Raw genomic sequence first — 10,293 nt, forward strand, 5'->3', positions numbered from 1 at the left:
CTACATTTCCCCCTTTAAAGAACGCATTCGTCCCCGAATGAGAAATTCTCTGTGCACCAACTCGCACTGATGGCTCTGGTAATCTCGAACACCCCTGGCCCCTCGAACCTAAGATACAGCGATACTTAAAGACATAGGAGAGGGAAAGAAATCTGGAATTTTTTTCATTTTTTTGTTGTCTCTCTCTGGAACTCTTTTCTTTGTCTTCAAATCTCGGTTTCTTCAGCTATTTTTGAACACCACTTGCACTGGGCTGGGTGACGTTTTCGCTTTGATCTTCTCAAAGTCCCCCAATTTGTCTTCTCCCTTTACTCCTCTGAACTGACCCCTGCTGGCAGTTCGCCCTCTTCATCTATTTCTGTCCATGAAGGTGCCTCTGACTCTGCTTCATCCCAAGTTGCAATTGCCCCTGCCCCAAGATGCAGCTGGGTGTCAACCGCCGTGGTATAGGGCCCTGGTGGGGTGGATTTTGGATCTTGGTAGTTCCAGTCATCTCTAGGGACTGGGTCCACCCCTCAGTTATGCTCTGACTCAACTTTCCTCTCTGTATGGGGTTACATGGTCTTGGTGAACCATTAATTTCTTTCGCCGTCCACTTTCTGTACTTGGTACACTACATTGGACAGGGCTTCCAGAATAGTGCAGGGCTCCTCCCAATGAATCACTAGAATAGAATAGAATAGAATAGAATATTCTTTATTAGTAATTTTGTACATACATACAAATTAAATTTATGCTCTGCATTTAACCCATCCTAGCTGTGTAGCTAGGAGCAGTGGGCAGCCGCCGTACAGAGCCCAGAGACCAACTCCAGTTATTTCTTTCCATTGCCTTGGTCAGGGGTACATGTGAGGCTGCATCCTAGCAGCCTCAAATGTGAGGCTGCACCCTAGATGACGACACTATTTGGAGCTCTATAGTGTCCCTTGGCAAGATCTTCTGTTGTTCGGTGGCACAGTGTAGCTGAGACGGCTGCAGAGGAATCCTGTTGCTTTGGGCCAGAACTGCTGCTGAGTTGACAAACAGAGCTAACGGTTGTCGGAACCGCTGCCAAGTTGACTGAGCGGAGCCACCATGGTTTACTCTTTCCGGGTACTGACAGCTGGGTAGACTGTGCCCGGGGATTTGAATTCAGAGTTACCTTCTCCTAGCCTTTACCTAAAGAGGCATCAACCCACAAGGCAGCAGGTGGATTTGAAATCAGAGTTCCCTTCTCCTATCCCAATGTGTTGGCTGGACTGGGCATCATTGGAAGTACCATACAGGCATGCAGGAGGACCAGATCTATCAGTAGGGACGTCATCCTTAGCCAAAGGGCCCTTGCTGAGGTAAGGTGCTACCCCTCTACAGCCTGTGGTTGCAGTTTAGCGTCTTACCCAGGACCATACAGCTGAAGATTTCTATGGCACTCATTCCTCAATCTCATCAGATGGGTCTTCCAATGGGATGCTGACCTCCTGCAAGTATGCCAAGATTTACCTTCTGTTAGCCTTTACCTAAAGAGGCATCAACCCACAACGCAGCAGGTGGATTTGAAATCAGAGTTCCCTTTTCCTATCCCACTGTGTTGGCTGGACTGGGCACCATGGGAAGTACCATGCAGGCATGCAGGAGGACCAGATCTATCAGTAGGGACGTCGTCCTTAGCCAAAGGGCCCTTGCTGAGGTAAGGTGCTACCCCTCTACAGCCTGCGGTTGCAGTTTAGTGTCTTACCCAGGACCATACAGCTGAAGATTTCTATGGCACTCATTCCTCAATCTCATCAGATGGGTCTTCCAATGGGATGCTTGCCTCCCGCAAGTATGCCAAGGTTCGGTGCATTGTAGCAATAACAGCAGTAGGAGTACACTCCCACTGCTATTATTGCTACAACCACTACCACTGCTACTATTCTACTACTACTACTACTACTACTGCTGCTGCTACTACTGCTACTACTACTACCCCTACTACTACTACATCTACTACTACTACTCAAGATTCAAAATTCATGACCACTTGCATAAGTATGCACACCCCTAAACTAGTACTTTGTTGGAACATCTTTTGATTTCATTACAGCACTCATACTTCTTGGGTAAGAGTCTTGACTTGACAATATCTCCCCACTCTTCCTTGCAAAAACATTCTAGATCTCTCAGATCGGGTCAGGAGAATCCTACAGGAACAGCTGAACTTTATTTGGGGGTAATTACAGTCACTTTAATTGCTGGCAGGTGTATATTAACTACTATTTAACATAAGCTTGAGATTGGTTAATTCTGAACACAGCCACGTCCCCAATTATAAAAGATTGTGCACACTTATGCAACCAGCTAAGTTGTGTATTTTTCTTATGCAACCAGGTAAGTTGTGTGTTTTTCTTTTTCTTTTTTTGTGACGCACACTTATGCAACCAGGTAAGTTGTGTATTTTTCTTTTTTCCCCCTAAAATGTTTCTGATTGTTTTCACTTTATTTTTATAGGTTGCAATTTCATATTAAAGGTGGGATAAGTTCTAGTGATTTAGCTTGGTTTCATTTTTTACATCATAAAACCCTGCTGTAACAGGACTGTGTAGACTTTTTATATATCCACAGAACATGCAGTATGTACAGTATGCATGCACATCTTTCCACTGACCTGTGACCAGTGTGCGGAGCTCAGTGGCCAGTATCTGACCTCATATGTCAGAGGAAAGGCTACGTCTATTGGCCAGGAGGACGGGTTGCTTCACTTTACAACCAGCCTTGTAGGATATCCCTCCACTTCCTTTAGCAACACCGACTCTAGGAGGGGTCTGGTTTCAACAGCTCATGTAGTCTTATTTTTTTAATGGTTGGTCTGGATCCCAGGGGGTTGGTCTTAGTAATATTCAGGAAATGGAAGGCCTGCCAGAAAGAGGGGTATGTGATGTCACAGCTTCGGAGGGCAGGGTCTACGATACACGGCATCCACTCCTGGTAAGGCCCCCTGTAGGAGGCGTGGTACTGGGAAGGCAGGAATGTCTTCACTGACTCCACCCATGAGCAGCGAACCAGCGTGTGACTGGGCACTCGACAGGAAATGCTCAACAGCCCGGGGGGATAACCCAGCATGAGTTTGATGGTATGTAGGAGGAGCCCATCGCTGTCATGGCAGCTGTAGTTGCCCTGTGCTGATTGGTCGACATGCAACAGAACCAAGGCTCCATCTGAAGTCAGTTTGTGCCAAGGCAGAACCAAGCTGTGATTGAGACGCCATTCCACTGGTGTCCTTAGTGGGGATGTCCCACAGACCAGTGTCCCGTTAGACTCCGCTAGTTTGGGGCATAACCCTCTCTGGTGCCGACAGTGTAACCACACACAGTCACCTGGGTGATACAGCTTTCCATGAGCGCGAGTATTGTGCTGTTGCTTCTGTCTTTTAGATTCTCCTTGGATGTGGTTTCGAGCAAACTCATGAACTCTCTCCATCCGCTCCTGGATGCAATGTACATACTCGGGCCCTGCTTCTCCCAGCTCTTCTCCTGGAGGGCATCCAAACAGGAGTTCCATCAGTGTGTGCAGTTCTTGGCTGAACATAATTGACACTGGAGTGCACCCTGTGCTCTAGTGCACAGCACTTCGTTAAGCCATCATCAACAACTGTAAGTAGTCATCCAGCTGCTGGGATGGTGCTTCTGGACGAAGAGCAACAGCTGAACCAGGAAGGTTCGGTTGTGTTTCTCTGCCATCCCGTCACTTTGGGGGTGCAAAGCCGTTGTGCATGTCTTCTTGATGTGTAGGAGACGACACTTCTCTTTGAAGACGTTGCTCTCGAAATTGCGACCTTGGTCACTGTGGATTTTGTCAGGTATGCCAAACCTTGTGAAGAACCCATTGACCAAGACTTCGGCTACTGTCGTTGTTTCCTGATTTGGAATGGCGTAGCTCTCCAGCCACTTTGAGAAGTAATCCATGGCAACCAAGATATGCCGGTTCCCCTTTTCTGAGAGAGGCAGGGGGCCAAGAATGTCGATGGCCACTCTTTCCATCTGGTCCCCCACATTATATTGCTGCATCTCGGCCCGGGGTGCCGTGGTGGGCCCTCTCTGGCGGCACATGCATCACATCTCCGGCATCAGCTGTCTACATCACTGCGCAGCCTAATCCAGAAGAACCTCTGTCTTACGCATGCTAGGGTTTTGTTGGCTCCAAAAGTGCCCTGCGGTGGGTAGGTTGTGAGCTAGCCTGAGTATCCTGTCTGAGGGCTTTTGGTGCTATCAGTTGCCACACCACCCTGCCTGCACTGGAGGACTCCCAATTGCCGTACAGTACTTCCCATTTGCGGTACAGTACCCCTTCTTTCACGTCCAGGCAGTCCCACGTGGCCCACAAACTCTTCACCAGCTGGCCCTGTGCAGCCACCTCACACCCGGCCAGACGTTTTTCGTTGAGCTTCAACTCCAATACAGGTTCGAGTTAACTGTCATCAGCTTGCATCTGACCTAGGTCTTTCAGCGTCAAACTCTCTAACCCCACAGGGACGCCTTCCACAGCCCGCAGTATGTGATACTCTTCCTGTCTCTTTCCCTCGCTCTTTTCTGGTATCTCTTTCCCGTTCTCTCTCTCTGCATCTCTTCCTGTCTCTTTCCCCGTTTCTCGCAGTGCCGGCAGTTGGTCTCGAGACATGGGCGGCGGGAAAGGGCATCTGCGTTTCCATGAAGCCTCCTAACTCTGTGCTGGATCTGGAATTGATATTGGCTGAGCTGTTCCACCCACTGTAGGGAGGCGTGGTCTGTCCTGACAGTGAATGCCTGGCCGTACAGGCAGGGGTGGAAATGTTCCGTAGCCTTCACCACTGCTAACAGTTCACGCCTCGTCACATAGTAATTTCGCTTCGGCTGGTTAAGGGCTTGGCTGTAGAATGCCATGCTCGTGCACCCAGAGGCGTGAGGGAACCGATATGCTGAAGCTTCCCGAAGGAGGGGGGGTAGTGTAACGATCATGAATGAATAGACTCGCTAGCCAGTTGGCTAATGGGTCGGACCCTTTAGTTGACTGGTTAGCGCAGTCGCCCGTGCGGGAGACCCGGGTTCTGGTCCCAGCTGCGCTTTAATTCGCCATCATATGTTTTCGGTAGAATGAGACAATACAAAACGCATGACGATTAAAGTAAGGAATGATCTTAGTGTTACAGTTTCGGTCGGACTTTGGGCTACAGCAACACATGCGCAAATGCAGGCGAAGAGACAAAATCCGTATCTTGTCGCGCACAATGTGGGCGGTGCAGGATGTGACGCACACGGAAATCAGTTCGCTGGTTTGTAGTCCGTTCGGTTTTGCGACGGAAAAATGTACCCTAAAGTCCAGAGAAAGACATTTTCATGTATTTGTCTCACTTGTACATATTATTGTAACCGGTTATTTTTTTGCCCGGTGCGGCATTCAATACGGGGTGTACTGCACCACAAGGCGACATCACTAACCGCTCAGCTAAAGGGTCAGACCCGTTAGCTAGAGACTAACGTGTTTTATTAGTAGTTTACATTATCATAGTTTCATGGACAAATTTGGTGGAAGAACATTGGCGTATAAGTTAACTACTACCCTGTTGCTTGCTCTTAGCACTTAATGTATTCACTCGTTTAAAAAAAATCTCTTTCTTGCACTTTTACTTTAGCACTGGTTTTGCTCTTGGATGTTTGTTTAGAGAGAAGATGTACTTATGGTGACGACTAGTAGTTCTCCTGATTTCCTACGTTAAATTCACTTATTGTAAGTCACTTTGGATAAAAGCGTCGGCTAAATGACTGTAATGTTATATTTGTTAGCTTGCTTAGCCAAGTTAAGCTAGTTAACAAATACCATCCATCCATGATCTTAACCGCTTATCCTGCTCTCAGGGTCGCGGGGATGCTGGAGCCTATTCCAGCAGTCAATGGGCGGCAGGCGGGGAGACACCCTGGACAGGCCGTCAGGCCATCACAGGGCCGACAGACACATCCATTCATTCCTAGGGACAATTTAGTATGGCCAGTTCACCTGACCTGCATGTCTTTGGACTGTGGGAGGAAACCGGAGCCCCCGGAGGAAACCCACGCAGACAATGGGAGAACATGCAAACTCCACACAGAGGACGACCCGGGATGACCCACCAAGGTTGGACTACCCCGGGGCTCGAACCCAGGACCTTCTTGCTGTGAGGCGACCGCGCCAACCACTGCGCCACCGTGCCGCAAAAAGTTAACAAATACCGCGAAATAATAAAGTATTTCTGATTCCGAAATATGAATTGATGTTGTTAATAAATGTTCCATTTGTTTATATTCGATGCCTGTCTCCTGACTCACTGCCAGCCAGGCAGCATCTCTGTTGTGGGGCAGTTTGTAGTTTTCACGGGCGATGTCGTACAATACCGGCTGGTTGTACACAGCAACAACCAAAGTCTCCTCCATCCTGGCTCACTAAGAAAACTACATCCAATTAAAACCAAGTGGGGACACACTTCTTTGCTATTGGTTGAGACTGCGGATTCCCAGGTCAACCTCACCTCACCTCCTCACCTAGGTCGCCCCTTAAAGGGTTTCGGTGGCACATGTTTGTTTATAGTGTGGTGAGGAATGCTTCACTGGTAGGTTGAGTGGTTGTGAATGCTGCTCCAGGCCTGACTCCTCCCTCAGCCAATCTCCTCATCAGGGCCAGGTTATCTAAGCCACCTGTGACCACCTTTGCAGTCCTTTTTTTGCCTTCTCTCTTCCTCGGCCTCGGATGTGTCTGGTAGTTGGTGCTGCAGTTCCTGAACTTCTAGCGTGGAACCCCTAGTGTTTGCTGCCACTGTTGTGCTGGTTATCAGGACCATTTCCTGGTGTCAAGGTCCCCTGCTAGAGGTGGTTCACCTGCTGCTGTTTTGCCTTAGTTTCTTTTGTTTGCTTTAGTTTATTTGATTACTAACTGGGTTGGCCCTCTTTAGTTTGGTTTTTTTTGTTGTTGACCTATTTGATTTATTTTGTTAGTTATTTCCCGCAGTGGTCTGAGTTTCATCTTGTGTGTGGCTAGGCACTTGTGATGAGGTCCCTTCACGTGTGTGTGTGTGTGTGTGTGTGTGTGTGTGTGTGTGTGCGCGCGCGCGCGCGCGTGAGTAGGAGCACCGGGACACGTGTGGAGAGTTTACCAGTCTGCTGTGAGGTTTGCGGTGGGTTTGCTGTGCTGCACGGAAGGTGAGTATTGGTAGCACCCCTGGGCACTCCTCAGTTAGTCTGCCTTCCATAGTTGGCCTCAGCCTAGCTTTCTAGTTTGGTTACCATTATTTGTTTAGGCTGGGCATTTTTTGGAATTTTAAAGTGGCTTTTTAAAATTTTCTTAATTGTATTAAAAATCTTTTTACAAATTAGTTGTAATAAAGATTCAACCCAGCCACTGAGGATGCACAAGCCAGTGCATCCTTAGTGCCGGTCCCAAGCCCGGACAAATGGGGAGGGTTGCGTCAGGAAGGGCATCCGGCGTAAAATCTTTGCCAAATCAAATATGCGGATTGTGGTGGACAGGACTACGCGCTGGCCTGAAGCTGTTCCCCTGGCATCCACGACGTCTGCTGATGTGGCCCGGGCTTTTATTGGGTCGTGGGTCTCACGTTTCAGTACGCCTTCCGACCTTTCATCTGACCGTGGGCCACAGTTTACCTCAGAGCTATGGAATGCTGTGGGTGAGGCTCTGGGCGTCAAGCTTCACCGCACTACCGCCTACCACCCTCAGGCGAACGGCCTATGTGAGCGCTTCCACCGGTCCATGAAGGCTGCGCTTCGGGCTACTCTCAAGGACTGCAACTGGGTTGACAAGCTCCCATGGGTCATGCTGGGCCTGCGGACCGCCCCGAAGGAAGACCTACAAGCCTCCTCTGCGGAGCTGGTGTACGGCACGCCGCTGCGAGTCCCAGGCGATTTCATGCCCAATGCAACGCGTCCCTGGTCAGCTGTGGACCAACGAGCCTCCTTGCTGGACGGGGTCAGAGCTTTCACACCCGTCCCTACCGCCCAACACGGCGCTCCGGTGTCCCAGGTGCCCCCAGGTCTGCAGTCAGCGGACTACGTGTTCATCCGTCACGACGCACACCGCCCCCCTCTGCAACCCCCTTATGACGGCCCCTTCCGCGTCCTGGAACGGGGAACTAAGCACCTGGTGGTGGATTTTGGGGGCACGGCCGAGCATGTTTCAGTGGACCGAGTTAAACCCGCACACCTGGACTTGACGCAGCCGTTGGAGTTAGCCCAACCTCCTCGTCGCGGTCGTCCCCCGGCTCCGCCTCCTCCCCCCGTGGAGGCCCGAGCTGCCTCTTCTGCTCCTCAGGCCGACCTCCACAGGCCCGCGTCAATGCCTCCCACAGACACTCCGGCCCCTGTTATCCGGAGCCGCCGCGGACGGCCTGTCGTCCACCCGCGCCTGCCTGACTTCGATTACTAGGGCGAATTCTGGGGGGGCTCATGTGGTGGACACGTATTGGGGACAGAATTCAACCCAGGAACTAAGGGTTAAGTCATGGTTGCCCTGGCAGGTTAACGCAGGGTTAAGTTATGGTTGTCCAGCCAGTATTCTGATTATTCTTGCCACCTCCGCTCAGTCGAGCTGGGGTTTTGTTTGTCTCGCTGATTTACCGTGAATTAAAGAAAGTTGCCTACACGGCTAAAGTGTGAACCTACGGTCTTCTCCGTTCCTTCGGCTCTACAGGATCATAAATAAGACTTACATACCGGATCGGTCGAGGCCCGGGTTACCAACGACCGCCACCGGTACTGTTAACCGGAAGGGTGTCGGTGGAAACTATGCTACTGTTGGGCGAAGGAGAAGGAGAGGGGGAAAGCATGTCCAGAGGCAGCTAGAGAGGAGGAAGGGTAGGCATGTGGAGGTGAGAGTTGGAACTTTGAATGTTGGCACTATGACTGGTAAAGGGAGAGAGCTGGCTGACATGATGGAAAGAAGAAAGGTAGGCATACTGTGTGTGCAAGAGACCAGGTGGAAGGGGAGTAAGGCCAGGAGTATCGGAGGTGGGTTCAAACTCTTCTACCATGGTGTGAATGGGAGGAGTAATGGGGTAGGGATAATTCTGAAGGAAGAGTATGTCAAGAGCGTGCTGGAGGTGAAGAGAGTGTCAGACAGAGTGATGAGTATGAAGCTGGAAATTGAAGGTTTATTGCTGAATGTTATCAGCGCATATGCCCCGCAAGTTGGGTGTGAGATGGATGAAAAGGAAGAATTCTGGAGTGAGTTGGACGACATGGTGGAGAGGGTACCCAAGGAGGAGAGAGTGGTGATTGGAGCCGACTTCAATGGACATGTTGGTGAAGGGAACAGAGGTGATGAGGAGGTGATGGGAAGGTATGGAGTCAAGAAGAGAAATGTGGAAGGACAGATGGTGGTCGATTTTGCGAAAAGGATGGAAATGGCTGTGGTGAATACATATTTCAAGAAGAGGGAGGAACACAGGGTGACGTACAAGAGTGGAGGAAAGTGCACACAGGTGGACTATATCTTATGTAGAAGGCGCCATCTAAAAGGGATTGGAGACTGCAAGGTGGTGACAGGGGAGAACGTAGCTAGGCAGCATCGGATGGTGGTCTGTAGGATGACTTTGGAGACCAAGAAGAGGAAGCGAGTGAAGACACAGCCGAAGATCAAATGGTGGAAGTTGAAGAAGGAAGACTGTTGTGTGGAGTTCAGGCAGGAGTTAAGACAGGCACTGGGTGGTAGTGAAGAGTTGCCAGATGGCTGGACAACCACTGCAGAAATAGTGAGGGAGACAGCTAGGAAGGTACTTGGTGTGTCATCAGGACAGAGGAAGGAAGACAAGGAGACTTGGTGGTGGAATGAGGAAGTACAGCAAATTGTACAGAGGAAAATGTTGGCAAAGAAGAAGTGGGATAGTAAGAGAGATGAAGAAAGTAGACAGGAGTACAAGGAGATGCAGCGTAAAGCAAAGAGAGAGGTGGCAAAGGCAAAGGAAAAGGCGTATGGTGAGTTGTATGACAGATTAGACACTAAGGAAGGAGAAAAGGACTTGTACCGATTGGCTAGACAGAGGGACCAAGCTGCAAAGGATGTGCAGCAAGTTAGGGCGATCAAGGATAGAGATGGAAATGTGCTGACAAGCGAGGAGAGTGTGCTAAGAAGGTGGAAGGAATACTTTGAGGGGCTGATGAATGAAGAAAATGGGAGAGAGAGAAGGTTGGATGATATAGGGATAGTGAATCAGGAAGTTCAGCGGATTAGCAAGGAGGAAGTGAGGGCAGCTATGAAGAGGATGAAGAATGGAAAGGCAGTTGGTCCTGATGACATACCTGTGGAGGCATGGAGATGTTT

The 10,293-nt window shown here is 49.8% G+C and overlaps 1 pseudogene; it reads right to left on the minus strand.

Moving 5' to 3' along the window:
* On the minus strand, positions 1 to 3,543 carry LOC130109809 (interleukin-11 receptor subunit alpha-like; annotated as a pseudogene).
* Positions 3,544 to 10,293: the final 6,750 nt, after the last annotated feature.

This window comes from Lampris incognitus, chromosome 3 (genome assembly GCF_029633865.1).
Source record: "Lampris incognitus isolate fLamInc1 chromosome 3, fLamInc1.hap2, whole genome shotgun sequence".
NCBI lineage: Eukaryota > Metazoa > Chordata > Actinopteri > Lampriformes > Lampridae > Lampris > Lampris incognitus.